This window comes from Talpa occidentalis, unplaced genomic scaffold, assembly GCF_014898055.3.
Source record: "Talpa occidentalis isolate TD23 unplaced genomic scaffold, MPIMG_talOcc4v2.1 talOcc4.12, whole genome shotgun sequence".
Taxonomy (NCBI): Eukaryota; Metazoa; Chordata; class Mammalia; order Eulipotyphla; family Talpidae; genus Talpa; species Talpa occidentalis.
This window is the reverse complement of record NW_023601212.1, coordinates 3,311,553-3,330,570: the sequence shown is the minus strand read 5'-3', so window position 1 is coordinate 3,330,570 and position 19,018 is coordinate 3,311,553. Positions and strand designations below refer to the sequence as shown.

The following is a 19,018-nucleotide window of genomic DNA, read 5'->3' as shown; positions in this document are numbered from 1 at the left end:
GGCTGCCTTCTCTAGGCAAAAGCTTTCCCTTTCCTGAACATCTGGACCGCAAGATTACTGGAGAGCCATCAAAATAGAGTTTCACATATAAATTGTAACTTTTCAACAAACTGAGGTCAAGGAGATGGCTATAGGTTTCCTTCTAGTCTTCACAATGTGACAGCAGGGGGGCGGGGTGGAGACAATTTTGGAATAAAAGAAATCTATTATTTAAGTGTATTTATGACAAGATTCCAGTTCACAAAAATAACAGCTGCACTGTACCCTCGTCTATATTCCCCAACCCTGTCAATTCTGCAACATTCCGAGCTGTCTGAAGTTACCTGTTTCCCAGCAACCTTTTCAGCAGGCCTAAAATTGGGCCTCCCTGATGGTGCAAGGGGTTAAGCACAGCACTGTGAAGCTGTCCACAGTCTCTGCAGCACGAGTGCAAGCCCCGGCCAGGGAGCTACCCACATGGCACGGCAGACCTCTCCTGCCGCCCGCTGCTCCCCTCAGCAGTGTATTTCGTCAGTCTGCCTATTCTGCTCCCCGCTCCGGGTCTGGTGAATCCTCTCACCCTCCTGCGCTTCTGACCTGTACCCTGGTTCTTATATAAAATAAATAAATAAATCTTTAAAAAACAAAGCAAAACTCACCCTATCCTTTTGGAAGGTGGAAAACCTGTTTCGAGTCTGAAGTAAGAGTGAAAATAAGGGAGACTGCGCTGACCATTCTGATGCCATCCTGATGCCTCTGGCCCGGGCACACCCCTTGGGCACTCACGCCCCCCGAGCTGGCCGGCGGTGGTGCTGCAGATCTGACCCCCGCAAGGAGACTAGGAACCACATCTCTCACATCCAGCCAGTCTTTAGAACATGACCAGGCAATGAGGTGTCAGATATTCCCCCAGGGGTCTTGCCTCAAGCCTCAAAGGCATAAACATACTCAAAAGCACAGATTCAGCAACGGGGACAATGACATCAACACACACCCCCTGACGGAAGTGAGAAAGTGAGAAATCGCTGACGACCTTCGGATCACCTGATGCAGGGGGCGCCTGGGCTGGCGGTAAGGATTTAGACTTTAGGGCCTCCCTGGTGGTGCAAGGGGTTAAGCACAGCACTATGAAGCTGTCCGCAGCCTCTGCAGCACGAGTTTGATCCCCGGCCGGCCGGCGAGAATCCCACATGGTGCAGCAGACCTCTCCTGGCTCGCCCGCTGCTCCCCTCAGCAGTGTATTTCTGTCAGTCTGCCTGTTCTGTTCCCCACTCTGTCTCTGGTGAATCCTCTCACCCCCTACTCCTCTGGCTAAGTCTTTTTCAGGGAGAGCCAGTACTAGGCTAAGCATAAAGGCCCCCTCGAAGCAATGCCGTCGCGACCCCCTCCCAGCAGGCCAGGCTCTGCCCCCACCACCAATTCACTCGCTCACGCGGCTGTGACTCACGGCTCTGGCAAGCTCCTCCTTACCCTGGTGGGACTGACTCCTCACAGGGTAGGAGAGAGCCAAACATCAGCACGTAGCCCGAGACGGTGAGGCCAGCGCAGGGAAATGAGCCCTCTCCTTCCTTCTAGGTCCCGCCACGTGGCGAGAACGAAGAGTTGAGGTCAACACCCGCCGCCAAGGACGGGCAGCGCTGCCCGCGGGGCACACCACGTTGGAAGAGCTTGTGAAACATTTCAGTAAGAAAAAGTCACTGAGTAGGACAGAGGGTTTGCTAAGTGAGCATAAGTGACGAGAGGAACGCGCGGCCCAGGAGAGAGAACGGGCCCGTTAGGCTCACCACGTGGCGGCCACACGGCATGGAACACCTGCTCCCCTCAGCCCTGCTCTACTCGGCCCCCACAGCACCCAGGGGCCAAACCGCCTTTCTCTTTTCAGCGTTCAAGTGACTTTATTTTACTTTTTTCATTTTTATGCAATGTATGCTTCATCCGCTCGGGTCCAGTCCCCGGGGAATTCCCACCACCCACTCACCCATGCACCAGCACCACGGTCCCTTGTGCTCGTCCAGCCCTGTGCTCGTCCAGCAACTCCTCCCCCGCTGTAGAATGTCTGGTTTAGAGTTGCCTGTTGATTTTGATTTCTACATTATTATAATTATTTTATTTCCCAATCCCTTTTTGGGATCCCCTACATTCCTCCTATAAGTGAAACTATCTGGTATTTTTCTTTTTCTTTCTGGCTCATTTCGCTGAGCATGATCCCTTCCAGCGCCATCCATGTTGCTGCAAATTGCATGAGTTTATCTATTTTGATGGCTGAGTAATATTCCATGGTATATATGGACCACATCTTCCTGATCCAGTCATCTATTTTTGGGCATTCGGGTTGTTTCCAAAGCTTAGCTATTGTAAACAGTGCTGCTCTAAACATAGGGGTGCAGGTGCCCTTTTGGATTAATCTTTCTGTGTCCTTGGGGTAGGTCCCTAGGAGTGAAACTGCTGGATCATTCGGAAGCTCCATTTTCAGCAGTTTGAGGAGCCTCCATACATCAACATCACTGGTAATCAGGGAAATGCAAACCAAAACTACCATGAGATACCACCTCACACCTGTGAGAATGGCACAGATTAAACAAACAAGCAACAACAAATGTTGGCGAGGATGTGGAGAAAGAGGAGCTCTCCTGCCCTGCTGGTGGGAGTGCAAACTGGTCCAAACCAACTTTTTAACAGGACACACTTTTTAAATTTGTCCTGGTCCAACTTTTTAACAGGGCAGAAGACTGACCACATCACCAGACGCTTCAGTTACAAGAACAGGCGTCGGACCCTAATCCACGGCCTCCTTCATGCCCTTTATCTCCATGGATTAGTTACACACCTCCTCTGCTGGCGAGCAGGACTGTCGTTTTTCAGATTCTGTTGCCCTCCTCCTTTGCCAACAAATTCCTTTCCTTCTCCTCCAAACTCTGTCCCTTTTTATTGGCTACGGGAGCTGAGAGCGGGGATTCTGACGTCACACTGGCTAAGTCAGTGCTGTCCCTGCTGCCCGAGTTCACCCTCCAGCCGTACGCCAGTCTCCACAGGGGCCGACCCGCATTCTGCCTCCAGTTCCCACCCTCTGCCTCGTCTCTCGGGAGCACCAGGGCGCTGGCAGCCCACGGATCCCCAGGGACACGTGCCCGTGTGGTGCCTTCATACACCTGTCACTGTGAGCCCCAGCTCTGCCCGCCACCACCGCGTGGTGTCTGAGTGTCAGAGCTTGTGGCCCAATTGTCCGTCTTTGCTTCTTTTCTGGTCTCACTGGACACTGTCTTCTCTGACCCTCACCAACCAAGCACCTGGTCTCAAAGGACAACAGACACTGTCCACGCCAGAGCCTTCGCCAGGAGGCACGGTGATACCTGTGGAGACAGAGTCGGCGGGACCCCACAGGAGGGTCACAACGGCGGCACAGAAAGGACCCCACGGTCTGTGCCACGGTTTCCTGGGGATATTCTCTGAAGTGACAGCACCTGCTTGGAAACTACCAAACCGCGAAGTCTGAGTGCTCGCGCGTCTATACTCACTCACAGACGCGCGGGGTTCACACAAGGTAAAGTCACAAAAAGCAAAACTTTGGCACATGAATGCATACCAAAACCAGAACACACCAAGCCGGCCTTGCCATCGCAGACACTTGCAAAACCTCATTCCAGCTGCTTTTGTCCCAGGTTTCACAATCTCATTGCTTCAAATGCATTTCACAGGATTTCCAGCAAGACCCTGATGCTATGAAACTTTGTGTTTTTTTTTAAAAGATTTATTTATGCACACAAGAACTGGGGTACAGGCCAGAGGTGTGGGAGGGAGAGAGGATTCACCAGAGACAGAGTGGGGAGCAGAACAGGCAGACAGACCAAAAACACTGGTGAGGGGAGCAGCGGGGAGACGGGAGAGGTCTGCTGCGCCCCGTGGGTTGCTCCCTGGCTGGCCGGGATTGAACCCGCGCTGCAGAGGCCGCGGACAGCTTCACGGCGCTGCGCTCAAACCCCTGCACCACCAGGGAGGCCCCTATGAGACTTAGTTAATGCAACAGGAACTGAGGTGCAAAACCAGCCTCCGATCACATGTACTGTCTTTGCAACGAAGTGTGCGATTCTGATGTTGCTGTGTTTTATTTTTTTATTGTGCTTCACTCTTTTATTGTGTTTTAATGGTGTTTGGCTTGCTTCCCAAAGCCAAAACAACCCCCAAACTAGAAACCAGTATCTCTTTTAGGGCTCACAGCTGGAGGTGAGGTACCCAGGGGTTATCTTCATTTGCAAGTGACAAAGGGGGGCTCTGTTGGCAGGAGGAATGTGCCCCAAGATCCCACAGTCAGCAGTCAGCGAGGAGGAAGCAAGTTTTCAGAGTGTTTGGTTCCAAAGTCTATTCTCAGAGCAAAGAGGGGGGTCAAAAAAAAAGGCAGCACCCGCCTACCTCCCTGCTACCTCACAGAGCGCGAGAAAGAGCTTAATGGCAAAAGGCAACCAGTTCCAGAGCTGCGTGTGATGAGGTGGCCAGGCCCAGCAGCCTGCCTTCCAGATGACCACCACAGCGCGTTGCTGCAAACCGTATTCCAAGCGCCATCTCATCACCCCGCCTCAGCAAGGGACCCGATGCCCCACAGTCTTCACATTCCACAGTCAGAACGCCCCACCCCTCTCCCTCCCCCCTGCACCCCACCCTCCCGCCACCACCCTGTGGAAGCCTCCACATCCGCTTCCTGATCCATCTCCAGCTTCTTTTCCACAACCTCTTACCCTCCAGGATCTCTCTGCTGTGATTCACACACCCACAAGGCCGCGGAGTTCAAGCTCCTGACCCCTTCCCTTTGGCTGTCTTGGCAATCCTCTCCCTCAGCCCTCATCGACTCCCAGCCGTATTTCCCACAGTGGCTATCTACAAAGAATGTTCTTCTTTCTCAAGAGCCCAGCCCCAGGCTTCCCTCACCCCCACCACATGGCCTGGCCGGCCGGCCCTGAAAATGTCAAGGCGCTCTCTGGTCAACACTGGCTCGATTCATTCTCTCGCCCTTGTCTCCTGCACCCCGAGTCAGTGCCTACCCCCACTTTTGGGCTGATCTATTTCCCCCAGTCCCACATTCCTAGATTGTTCCGTGAGGCAGGTTTTTTCTTTCTTTCTGGACCATCACTGAGCTCTCTTCCTGCGCCCCAAACTGTCCCCCACATCTGCTTCTCCCCGCCCTTCCAAGTCTCCTCGCTGCTCATGGCTTGTCCCGGCCTCTGTCCGCCCACTGTCCATTCATCTCGCGTGCCCACGTCTCAGAACAGGGGTCCCGACCTCCCAAGGGCTGAGTCTCCTTGAAGGGTCTCCTCTCCCGCTGCCATCTGCAGCTGCATTTCTCTTCCCCGTGATGTCCATCATCACCTCACAAGCTGTTTCTCCTTCCCGAACTTGGCCAGCTCCCGCCCGTGCCTGCCAGCCTGACAGAGCGGGACGGCTGGGCGCCGAGGAGGGGTTAGGTTCGCAGAAGCAGAGGCCCGCACAGCCCTGGCTCTTGGGTCCTGACAACACCCCATGAGGTCATCACAGGAAAGCACCCACATCTCCCCACTGCTCTCCCCATTTTTCAGACAAGAAAACTGAAGGGCAGCCACAAAACAATATGCAAGTTCACAAGAGTCAACGACTGCAGAACGAAATGCTGAACCCAGATCAGCATCTCGGAGACGCACACCCCCTCCCACCCTTCCAGGCCCTTCCCGCCCAGCCTGCGGGTCTGAATGCAACAAGCACAATCACCTGCAGAGAACCTCGACTAGGAATTCCGCTGCACCTCCAACTTAATGTGTCAGCATTTAACTCCTAGCCCTGTTCCACCCCAGGCATCCTGGCCCCGTGTGAACCTGAAAACAGGCTCCTAACACCTCCACCTGGTAACTCACCTGGTGATGAGTTATTCCCAATAGTGGCTGTTCCTTGGGAATAACTCTCCCCTCCCCCCAACCCACAGGACCGTTTAGCCTGCGGCTTCCAGCTGCTTAGGCGCAAACCATGAGGCGGACTAATAACCAGACGGTGATTCCTACATAGTTTCTAAAGGGAACCGTGTCTGATGATGGCACTGGCCAACTCACAAACCTGGGATGGGCAAATGCAAGCTGGACGCCAGGGTGGGAGGGAACGCCACATTCCTTCCCGAGGGGCCCTCAGCAGCCTTGCCAATAGCTTAGCCTGAGGTCCCCGTTGCCAAGCTCGAACTCGGCGCTTTGGAACTAGCAGACAACCGGGACAGTCCCCTCCCCGGTCGGCCCTTGACGCGCGTCTGCTAAGCCGCACCGCACAGCAAGCAAACCCACCCAGCCCCGGTAACTGCATTTGAGCATCTTCTGATTCGGGCGACATCCGTCGGTGTCTCTGGCTCTGCACGCCAGCGCCCAGCACACTCTCGGTATCCCAGTTGGGGGGGCGGGGCATGTACTTTACTAACACAGTAAGGATGGAAGATTCTACTCGTGTCTGCATGAAATTATCCTTCAGTTCGTTAGTGAGAAGCTGTTAGGGGTAGAGAGTTCTAGAGGCTCTGGAGTCTGTATCAGCAGTAACTGTCTTTGGATGTGAGTTTCATTTGAAACTGATCTGATTTTACATTGATCGCGACTTGACGTTTTCATCCCTGGGAGTCGGCACAGCCTCTCCCGGACCCAGGGACAGCATTTCTCACCCATGGGCGCGGGTCCATTTTTTAAAAATATTTATTTTATTTATTTATGCATACAAGAACTGGGGTACAGACCAGAGACGCAGGGGGTGAGAGGATTCACCAGAGACAGAGCAGGGAGCAGAACAGGCAGACTGACTGAAATCCACTGCTGAGGGGAGCAGTGGGGAGACAGGAGAGGGCTGCTGTGCCCTGTGGGTAGCTCCCTGGCCGGGGATCGAACTCGTGCTGCAGAGGCTACAGATTGCGTCCTAGTGCGGTGCTTATCCACTTGTGCCCCCCAGGGAGGCGGGTGTGGGTCCATTCATTCTCCATAAACTGAAACTCCTTTCGGGCTCTGGAGGACCACGTGGCAAAAGGCCACGAGGCTTCCCCACACATTCGTGGGCCCACAGCTTCGGCAGCCCCACTGGCACACCCCACTGGCACAGCCCCACTGGCACACCCCAGGGAGGCCAGGCCGCAGGGCAGCCTCTTGGAGCTGGTGCCTCCCACTGTCTGCACCTCGAGTCTGCTATTTCCAGCGGTGGTTTTCCAGAAGCTCGATCAGACACAGAGATTTCCACAAAATTAAAGGATCCGAAGAACCCAACTCAGGGGTTTCCGCCTCAGCCCAGGCTGCAGTGGGAGGGGCCGAGACCCCAGAGAGGAGCTGCTGCTTGGGAGCTACTGACTTTGGGGGAGGAGAGGGAGCCTCGCTCTATGGGAGCATCAGGGTGCAAACAACACCAAAAGAGGTAAAAGTGGGTTTCATCAGGACCCGTGCGGATCAGCCTGTCCTACCCGGAGGCTCCCCTGTGCCTGGACACAGAAGCTGCGTGCCCGGCTGCAGGTAGTGAGGGAAGGAGATGCTCGGGCCCAAGAATCCAGCGTGGCCCCGAGGCACCTCTCTGCACAGATCCCTGCACCCCGAGTCAGTGCCTACCCCCACTTCTGGGCTGATCTATTTCCCCCAGTCCCATATTCCTAGATTGTTCCGTGAGGCAGGTTTTTTCTTTGTTTCTGGACCATCGCTGAGCTCTCTTCCTGCGCCCCAACCTGTCCCCCACATCTGCTTCTCCCCGCCCTTCCAAGTCTCCTCGCTGCTCTTGGCTTGTCCCGGCCTCTGTCCACCCACTGTCCATTCATCTCGCGTGCCCACGTCCTGCCCCCACTCACTCATTTTAGACACAGTTTCCAGGACTAGTGGTTTTCTGGTGCAAAACTGAAATTAAACTTTTATTATTTCAGTCACTTCTGAATAGTGTTGTCTTCGTCCATCAAAGAGCTGGCGACGAAAGCGATTTTGACACATTGAATCTGGCAATGCGTCCACGCTGGGGCTGATTAGAGACCGGCGCCAGAATAAACCTCCTCGTGGGCAACTTCAATCAGAAGGCTTGAGTGTCTCCTGAGAACATTCAAATTAAACAGCCTCGACTACACGGCAGAGCCTCCGTGATGGCCTCTGGCTCTCGGTCCCGTGCTCAGCGGAGAGAACATGCCTCAGTTTTCTTCACCACCACACACATCAACACGATGCAGACTTCAGAGTCACAGACTGAGGGAAGAGGCCCACGGCTCCACAGCAGAGGGACGCCACTATTCACACAGAACTCGAGAAACACGCCGACATTCCACGTTTCCAAAGAAATCTATAGTTTCGTTAAAGCCAGCAAGTTTCCGAGGTGTTTGCTCCTACCCCTTCTTCCTTCCGCAGCCAACGGTTTCACATCTGGAAATGGGCCAGTGTTTACAACATCCTGTAAATCTCACTGAGTACACAGGGAAAGGAGTATAAATTTTATAGGATGCATTTTATAGGCAGTTTGCAGCAATCCTGTTATCCTAACATTCGCTATCTATGTATTAAAAACATGGAACAGGGCCTCCCCTGGCGGTGCAGGCGGTTGAACGCAGTGCTGTGAAGCTGTCCGCAGCCTCTGCAGCGCTGGTTCGATCCCGGCCAGCCAGGGAGATACCCACAGGGCGCAGCAGACCTCGCCTGTTGTGCCCGCTGCTCCCCGCAGCAGTGGATTTCTGTCGTCAGCCTGTTCTGTTCCCCACTCTGTCTCTGGTGAATCTTCTCACCCTCCCGCGCATCTGGCCTGTACCCCGGTTCTTCTATTAATAAATAAATAAATCTTTAAAAAAATATGGAACAGAAATATGAAATGCTCTTCCTTATTTGTGTTGTTGCTCTATCGCTCTTATCACATTCCAGTGATCGCTGATGAGCTTACGTGTTCTTTGTCAAGCTGCTGACAGGAATAAAAGCCCTTCAGCACCGAGCAGCGTCTGTCACCTTGTAGGTGTTCGATAGGCCTGAACAGAGTGAACGAACAAGTAAACTCAGACTCAAGCTCATCACCTCGTGTCCGGGCCATCCCTGTGCTAATATTTGCGGCTTTAGAAAGCTGTTTCGCCACATCGGAAGCAAAATGACAGCGTTAACCCCCAGGCTCTCCCAGGTCTCTCTGTACTCTCAGATATAAGCGTGGGATTCTAAGAAAACAGGTCAACATGTTTAAGACAGAAGTAACATTTTCTGACAATAAAAAACCCAATAGCTTGCCAACTGCCCACCTCCCACCCTCACACGTACATAAAACGGAACAAAACTTATCCCAAAACTAGACAGAAGACTATAAGCCACTCTGCACCAAGAAAACAGCTGTGACAAACAAAACCCTGGGCAAAAGCTTTGCGGCCTTTACATTCTATTCAGCAGGTGTGACAATCACCGCAAGGCAACGAGGAAGGTGCCAACCTCACAGGCCGGAAGACTGGCCTTGGAGAAATGCTGTATGGCCACTGGCTGTTGTCTTAAAACAGAGGTCGAATCACGCACCTTCCACCACCCCAGGCACCAGCCAGCTGTGTAGTGCTTCACGTCACCCAACAGGCAACAAAACATAGTTCCGTTCTTAGGCAAAACACACAAAAATGTGACGAAAATGTCACCAAGGGGGATGCCGTGATGACTCCGGCTTGAAATGAACCCATCAAGGTGATCGAGATCACGCTATTTATTAAATATAGAAGAGATGTGCTCGAACTGTGCTCTGCGGGTCGTGGAAAGTGAATTAAAAAAAGCCAGGCTGGTCATGTCCCACTTCTCCCTGCACACAAACCAGACAAATGGTCGAGCAGGAGAGTTCACAAAAATAGCTCCGAGTGGGCGGCCTTCCTCGCCTTCCATGGAGCGGCAAGATGAAGCTCTAAGACATGGAGACGGGCCTGTGTCTCTTCCCTGAGTAAACTGGCAATGGCTGCCCCTCGGCTCCAGGTGAGGCTGCCCCATCCCTAGTGGTGTCTTCCTGCCACCTCCCTGACCAGGCGTCCTGCCTTGGGCCGGCTCCTTCACGCCTCCAGGCGAGATCCTTTTCCCAGATCTGGATGCTCCTCCCTTCCTCCCCATCACCTAGTATTTCTCCAAGCCTGGTCTGAAAGCCACTCCTCCTGCGTGACCCTCCCAGCACCTCCCACCAACAGAGCCGCCTGCAGGCGGAGGGCCCTTAGCACAGCGCCCGCTTTGTCGCCCTCCACACCATCAGGCCTGAGCTACAAGGGGCTGCTTAACAGAGGCCATCCAGAGAAAGGTAAACGTTTAAGTCACGGATGCGCCCTCAGACCTGGTTAACAATTGAGTCTGTATCAAATCAACGAGTTTTTGCCAACAGGAAATCCCAGAGCGGGTGAGAAAGCAGGTGGAGGAAGGCTGCCGGCCAGCTCCGACTCTGACCTTCAGCCTCTGCTTCACCCCACCCACCGGCTCGTTCCGAAGAGCAAAGAACCTATCAGACCAACAGGAAACAAAAGGAATCCAAGTCGAGAAGAAGTGACACTACCATTAGTCACAGACTGTTATATACAGAAAACCACAAAGGCACCACCAAAAAGCTACTAGAAAAATAAATGACTATGACAAAGTTATTTGGTGGGTTACAAAGTCGTCATAAAAAAACCTGCAGCATGTGTATATACGAACAATGAGCAAAAAGAAATTAAGAAAATAATTTCACTCATGTTCACCTCCAGAGAATCAGATGCTGGAGTGAGCCTAACAACGCAAGCTACAGGTGTGAACACAGGACTCAGAGAGAAACAAGGGATGGAGAGACAGCCGTGCTCGTGGGCCAGGAGTCAACACACCTGATGACTCCCCCACCCACAGGATACGTGCACCCAACACAGTCCTCATCAGAATATGGCCATGGACCTCAAGGAAACGGAAATTTCTTTAAAAAATAAATTTATTTATTTATGCACACAAGAGCTGGGGTACAGGCCAGAGAGGTGGAGGGTGAGAGGATTCACCAGAGACAGAGCAGGGAACAGAATGGGCAGATTTACTGAAACACACTGCTGAGGGGAGCAGCGGGTGAGTCAGGAGAGGTCTGCTGTGCCATGTGGGTAGCTCCCTGGACAGCCAGGGATGGAACCCCGTGCTGCAGAGGCTGCAGATTGCTTCATAGTGCTGTGCTTAAAGCCTTGTACCACCAGGGAGGCCTGGAAACTGAAATTTCTATGGAAGTTTGAAAGGCCTCAAATAGCAAAAGCAGTCTTGCGAGAAAAGGGGAGAAACAGGCATTGTGTTACCTGGTTTTAATATAAAGCAACAGTAATTAGAAGAATGTGGTGTTGGCATAAAAAGACACATGACTCAATGGGACAGAGCGGAAAGCCCAGAAATAAATCCGCGTACACAGCAACACTGAATTTGTGAGGAAGCAGCCATGAACACACTGGGGCAGGAGGGTCTCTTTAACAAACAAATGGTTCTGGGAAAACTGAAAGGTGCCATGTACAAGAATGAAGATGGATCACTCGCTAACTCCACGTGAAAGTAAATTCCAAGTGTACTAAAGATAAAAGTAAGTCCAAAAACAATAAAATACACAGAAGAAAACATTGGCGATACAGTCCATATTAATCCTAAAGTTGTTCTTGCAGTTCATCCCCTATAGCCAGGGAGAGACACACACAGTTGGGGTGACCTCAAATCACAAAACCTGTACACAGAGAAAAAATACATAAGTAGGTTAGAAGAAAATATAGGTATATACCGCCCAACGAATGGGGGAAAATATTTACTCATTATACAACTGATAAGGGGTCGATCACCAGGGGTTAATATATAAAAAATGATACACCCACAAACAATTTATAAGTGGGCAGCAGATCTGAACAGACAACTCACCAAAGAGAATCTCCAAGGCAAGAGACACACGGAAAAATGTTCATCATCGATTTTAATAAGGGAGATGTAGGTGAAAGCCACAGTGGGGTACCGGCTCACACCCTGAGGATGGCATGTATTAAAAACAAACAGCAAATGCTGGGCGATGTAAACTGGTTCATTTTGCGGAAAGATGTGGATTTACTGTGAAAGAGCAAAATGGAAATACTGTGTGACGCAGCAACCCCCTCCTGGCATCGATCCAAAGAACTTAAAACATCAACTGTTATATGCTCTATAATGTTTATTATGTTAGATGTAACTTTATCTCCACTATTATTTAAATTATAAATTTAATTATCATGGTGGTGCAAGGGGTTAAGCATCAGCACTGTGAAGCTATCCTTCCGCAGCCACTGCAGCATGAGTTCGATCCCCGGCCAGGGAGCTACCCACATGGCGCAGCAGACCTCTCCTGTCTCCCCGCTGCTCCCCTCAGCAGTGGATTTCAGTGGATCCACCTGTTCTGCTCCCCACTCTGTCTCTGGTGAAGCCTCTCACCCCCCACACCTCTGGCCTGCACCCCAGTTCTTGTATGCATAAGTAAAAATAAATCTTAAAAAATAATAATAAAAAGACAAAGCTAATTGTGATGAAAACATCTTTTAAATGAAGTGTTTTTTTAAAGAGATGGCCGCCACCTGAAATGTGCACCTCCCCCAGCTGTGTCCACCCTGATTGTGGGTGGTTTCTGGGTGGGTGCAAAAACAAGGGCGATTCAAAAAACAAAAAAAGAACAGTTATTCAATTGTCCCACTGAGAGCCATTAAAAAGTAAAATATGCTTCCTCCACTGAGTTCAAAAGAAAATGTTATTCGTATAAACAAGTTAGGCATTTGGGAATGTTCCACTTGAATAGAGGGCTTCCTGACTCATGTGACCGCATCTAAGTGGCTTGTAATAAGGGTTTATAAGAACTGGTGACTTTTCTTTCGATTCCACAAGAGAGAAAGTAATTTGTTTCCTAAAATGTAATAAAGATCGCTGGTCTCTTCTCCAAAAGCTCAGTTGTGGGTGGTCACTGTCTTGTCTACAGGTTGCCATCGAAAAATGGCCAAGAGTTCCGTGGCCAGACCCTGCCGCGTGCGTCACGGCCTCACGGGACAGAGATAAGGGGTCGTGACTCGCGTGGAAGCGCAGTTTCCGTCAGAGCCACAGGAAGAAAATTTTTGGAGCCAATTTTAATATTTTAATAGTGTAAGTTTAACAGTTGAATTGTATTCGCTTAAGCTGAACGGGTGTTGTGTTTTTAGCTAAGAACAATCTACACTCTTGCAAGTGCATTCCCGGGCTTGCAAACAACACGACTCTTAGTGCCAACCTCAAACACGGGTTCCTCTCTCCCGAGGTGTTTCTACACAGAGAAATCCTTTCTCAGCACCCCAAACTGAACTGTTTGCTCTGCCTCCTCCACAGCCTATCCTCTTACTTATTGCTTGGAGAACTGAGTCAAATCACACCTTTGGGTTGGGCCTCAAAGATGCGCCCTTAATGTGAGTGTACTTATTTAGCAAAAGATTTGTGCAAAAGTCGGACCTCCCTGGTGGGGCAAGGGGTTAAGCCTCAGCACTGTGAAGCTATCCACAGCCTCTACCAGGCCAGCCAGGGGGCGACCCACATGGTACAGCAGACCTCTCCTGTCTCGCCCGCTGCTCCCTCAGCAGTGTATTTCATCAGTCTGCCTGTTCTGTTCCCCGCTCTGTCTCTGGGGAATCCTCTCACCCCCTGCACCTCTGGCCTGTCCCCAGTTCTTGTGTGCATAAATAAATAAATCTTTAAAAAAAAAGATTTGTGCAAAATGTCCCCATCATTCCTTTGAAAACCGTCTTCAGCCTGGCACCCACGGGGCAGACACTCATCTCCAGGCCTGCATCTTCACACCAAAGTGGCCGCAGGCTCCAGGGGTCACTGGCCGCTGCGTCCCCCTGAGGTGAAGCCTGCTTCTTGGAGGGCAGCAAAGCACAAAGCCTGCACCTGGGCAGAGGCCGCTGGCTGCAACAGTGACCACACTCCCGCGACTTGAAAGGACACTATTTTAAATGAGTCTCCTGGGGGCTCCCCTTTCAACCTACTCTCCTAAAGACAGACTGGGGAGGCTTCCGGGACGGACAGCGCACTCCAGCCCGCACCATGCAGGAGACACAGGCTGCACCGGGGTCACCACCCTGTAGCCTTGCGCACGCCCTTTGCACGGAGCCTTCACAGCGGCGCTGACTCCGCATTCCCGGCCCAGCAGCCGGGGAGCGCCGGCCATGGTCGCTGCTAAGTCTGCAGAGCTGCCCTCGAAATGAGTGATGAGCCCAACAGGAAGAGACTAGTTATGTCAGCGTGGTCGGGCAGGCAGGGCGGGGGGGAGGGCTCTGGGTGCCCTGCTGGCGGGAGTGGGGTGCTGACTTACATCTGAAGAGGGGGACCCTGCACCTGGAGATCATAGTGTTGTCAGCCCATGGTGCGTCCAATAAAAAAAATAAAAAAACACAATTAAAAAACAGATCTGGGCAGTTCTTATGAAATAGGTTTTGATCTGAGCGCGTTTCCCGATGGCCTCATTCTCCACTCACACTGGCCGTGACCTCTGCTGACAGGGCTGAGGGTGGCCTGTCTCCACCACAGGAATGCTCTGTTTAGGAGTGTCTAAAGGAATGAAGTCCCCACCTAAAATATTTACGACTCTCCTTCATAAATGTTTAATCTCTCAAGTGCAAAGGTCACATCGCCCACGGTACCCCGGGGTACCACGCGCCAGTATCGGGGTGTTTATGCACAAGCACATTTGGACTTTCCAAGCACAGTTGGACTTTCCAAAGGTTTCCCAGATGACACAGCGCGATCCTAGGCATGCTAGTGACTAAGCTCTGTTGGGTGCACTGTGGCTCCACAGACAACATGCAGCACATTTTAACCTAGACTTCCAAGGCTGTTTAAAGATGATCGAAGGTGTTTCTCCACGGAGAAATCCTTTCCCAGCACCCAAAACTGAACTGTTTGCTCTGCCTCCTCCTTACTTATTGAGAGCCTTACTTAAGAGCCTATCTCTTACTTATTGCTTGGAGAACGGAGTCAAATCACACCTTTCTGTTGGGCCTCAAAGATGCGGCCTCAAAGTGCATCTTAGCTAAGAACACGGGGGTTCAAAACTCGGGGACACAGCAGCGTACGCTGGTGTTCCTGCTCCACAAAGGACAGAAATTCTGAGATTTACAGCCTGAGATTTACAGCCTTTTGTCTCCCTGGGGTCCGACATGCTCACTCAGCAGCACGACCAGCCTCTCAGGCAGGTGCCGGGGGGGAGGTGAGGAGCCCCACTCGCCTGGAGGAACCGCTGTAAACGGATTTTCTCTGCAGAGTCTTGCGCTGCCTGCTAGTGCGGCCTGACGGCAGGGCTCACCGGCAACCCCGCTCGCGGAGGTGGGGACGCTGTACTCACGCCCGCACGACTGTGAAGACAGTCCGGGACCGGCCCCCTTGGGATGTAGCTGCCCACAGGAGAGCAGAACTTGAGGACTGACGCTTGCACCAGTTTGGAAGCATCCCTCCTCCCGAACCCCAACTTGAAGGTAGCCAGTGCAGTCGTCAGCGTGGACACCCGGAGGAGCTGTGGGGTGCTAAGTCGCATGGACCCGATGGGCTGTCCCCCCAGGCCAGCCCTCACCAGCAGCCAAAGGGAGCCCCCAGGCAGCTCGTGCACCCATGGAGAAGAGGGGCGCAAAGCCCTCTTGCTGCTCTGGGATGGAAAGTAGGTGCCAGACAAGAGAGCAAGGCCCTGCCCGGGACGCCAGTGCTGAAGCTGCCCTGTGCCCCTGGAATTCCCCACGGGGCTCAGACAAGGAACCCCACTCCACTTCCTTCCACGCCAGCCAGGTCTCACCAGCACCGAAACACCAACAAACAAAAGCAGCCGCGAGTGCCAGGTCGGGTGGGGAGAGAGGGGGCAGCGGAGAGCAGAGTGCATTTACAGGTCAGACCCGGAACTCACGGGCGGGCAAGCCTTGGGGCCAGCTCCCACGGCCCAGGGACCTGGGGAGGACACGGGGACAGCGCCTGCTTCTCCTGGCTGGGCTCTAAGTCAGCTTTTCACCCGGGCCCAGAGTCAACACGGTGGGGCCGAGCCCCGTCACCGACTGGCTCTGCCAGCCGCCCGCAGCACAGCTCACACGAAGGCCTCCGCAAAGGTCTCACCTTTTGAGCAGGTATTTGCCCTGGCACCGCTCACTTATAAAAGGTGGACTTTTCATGCACGTCATCGATTTTGAGTGGTTGTTTCACTGAGAGTCTGAGGCCTGGGAGTGCCAGGACTCGCACTTCATTCCTGCGCCATTAGATCACAGCCCCGCGGGCAACAGGACTGGGGGCTGAGCCCTCCCTGTGCACCTGCAGCTGCGGAGGGCGGGGTGGGGGCGGGAGAGGGTGTCTCCTGCACTCCACCCACACCAGCCTCCCCATCAGTCTCGGGGACACGGTTCTCAGATCACAGCCTTGGACCGGCACCTTCCCACACAGCCCGTGATGGCCCCGTGTTCTGAAGGACGAGCACTGTGCGTCAGCTGCTGCCTCGCGCGGCCCGGAATCCAGTCTATTTCCCGAGCCTCTGGGGCTCAGTTAAAGGACAGGGACTGTTGGGTGGGAGGACAGGAAAACATTTTACACTGATTTTTCCAGAAATAACATGTTTGCAAATCTTTTCAATAAAGCCGAGGAGGGCCTCCCTGGTGCCCGCAGCCTCTGCAGCGCCGGTTCGATCCCCGGCAGCCAGTGAGGGTCCCATATGGCGTGACAGACTCTCCTGCTGCGCCCGCTGCTCCCCTCAGCAGTGTACCTCACCCCTTCTGCCTGTTCTGTTCCCCGCTCTGGCTCTGGTGAATTCTCCTACCCTCCCGCGCTTCTGACTGTACCCAGTGCTTGTATAAATAAATAAATAAATCTTTAAAAAAAAAAAATAAAGCCGAGGAGCTTCTGTATTAGATGATGTCTTTTAACTTCAAAACAATCTTCTAGGACCCTCCACGCAGTCTTCATCCCTTGTCCTCCAACCATTCATACATCCAGCTCCCCGAGCCCTCCGAACATCGCAATCCAGTAGTGACGGTCCTCAGCAAGCCTCCAGCTACTCGGCCACCCACACCTTCCAAATCCAAGCTGCTAGTGCCACAAAGATGCCCGAAGCCACAGTGGAGAGAAAAACCAGGCGATGCTGGAACACCCAGGGCTCCGCCGCCGGGGAACCTGCCTGCCGCTGCTCGGAGGCAGCAGAACCCGGGTCACGAGCCCCAGTCCGGGCCCTCCCTGTGGCCTCAGGAAGGACTTTAAAGTCCATTTGCTGGAGGGCCTCCCCCGTGGTGTGACAAAGGGCACAGAATCCTGTGTTATTGTTCCGCCAGGAAAACACAAGCATGAGCGAAAGCCCTTTCCAGAGTCCCAGGAGAGCGATGTCTTCGACAGCAGCGCCGGTGAGCGTGTGCCCCTCGCAGGGCTGGGCTGGGCGCAGCTGAAGGGGGCTGGGCACAGAGCACACAGCCGCCGGGAGCGGCCGGGGAGCGCCTGACCAGAGCAAAGCTTGGAGGAAAAAACTGCTCACAGCAGCAGAAAATGACTCACGGCTCCAGAGGAGAAAAGACGTTTCTCAGCCTGAGCATCCGGAGAAGCCCCCGGACCTGCCGAGGGGGCTGGCGGCCGACGCCCTGCCCAACTGCAAGACGCGGCACCCTGGGTCTGCTCCTTTGCAAGAGCCGAGGCCAGTTTTAACTCTTGGTTTCTTGGGTTCTCTGGAATGTGTGATTCTAGACGGTGCCGCCCGGTTCTGCAGACGTGGACTGAAAGGCACAGAACCCAAACCAGACAGCAACGGCCTCTGCTTCCTGGAGCGCAGAGCCCGGCCCCAGTGGCCGCAGGGCCGGGACGTGAGCGGGGTGTCCCGTCCCTGAGGAGTTAGCGGACCTTAGCGCCCCGGTGCCACGGCCGAGGCTGGCCTGGCTGGCTGTGCCGCAGGGGCTGCTTCCGGCGAGACGAGCCTGCGGATGCCAGGGGATGGAGAGGGCCGTGCCCGGGACGGCGCCGATGCAAGCCGTGAGATCCCAGGTGCTGGCCTTCCCCACGTGGGAGGCACTAGAAGCTGCTCAGGCTCCCACCTCCCACCGGCTCCCCATTTGCACCCCAGAAGAGGACAGCCTGGCACAACCACCTTCACTCCCAGAAGGGAAGCCAGTGCCAATGGGCATCCCAGGACACAGCCAGCCCCACCACCCGGGAGTGACCAGGCTCCTCAAGTGGCCAGCGAACGGGGTCCCGCGTGGGATCCACTCAAAGCAGCCCCCCACTGCCTGCCGGAGGCTCTGCTCGCTGCCCCGGTCTCCCCAAAAGGCACCTTGTGGGCTTAAGTGAGACACAGCCTTTTCCTTTCACAGCGAGGCTAAGGTTTTTAAATCAACACAAGTATGCTCACCGGCCAAACCACAGAAGGAAAAGGAAGAGCAGAATCAAGAGGGGTGGGTCGGAGAGGCACGCCGGAGAGGGTAACTCCCTGCTCCTCAAAGTGTGGTCCCTGAGCCAGCAGCACGGACACCCCGCCCAAGCTCGATAGAACGTGGGGTCACACGCCAGACCTACAGGATCGGACCTGCCTGGAGTAAGGGCTTCCTGTGCTTCACACATACATGAGAGTTTGGGGACCTGTTCTAAGCCTGCTACTGCTGTATTTTTTTTTAATAGAGGCATGTTTTATTTATTTATTTGTTTGTTTGTTTGTTTTGTTTATACATGCACTGGGTACAGTCAGAAGCGCGGGAGGGTGAGAGAATCCACCAGAGCCAGAGCGGGGAGCAGAGCAGGCAGAAGGACCGAAGGACACTGCTGAGGGGAGCAGCGGGCGGCAGGAGAGGTCTGCGCGCCATGCGGGACCCTCCTCCGGTGGCCGGGGAGCAGCCGGGGATCGAACCGGCGCTGCAGAGGCCGCGAGCAGCTTCGCAACCCAGTGCTCAACCGCTGAGCCACCGGGGAGGCCCTACTGCTGTATTTTTATACCAGGAAGGTGGATGTGCTCAGTATTACTCGCTAAAATGCACAGCTGAATTTCATACAGTCTAATTGTGTGAACTCTGTCCAGTCCAGCCTTTAAAATGACCCACGTCTACAAAATAAGAAGGACTGCTAAACACAACGCTTCTTGAAGC

General features: G+C 53.5%; 1 protein-coding gene across 2 annotated transcripts in view; it reads right to left on the bottom strand.

Annotated features, from left to right (window-relative positions):
• ARHGAP42 (Rho GTPase activating protein 42) overlaps positions 1 to 19,018 on the bottom strand; it is a 145,048-nt gene that overhangs the window by 89,765 nt on the left and 36,265 nt on the right. The window lies entirely within an intron of this gene.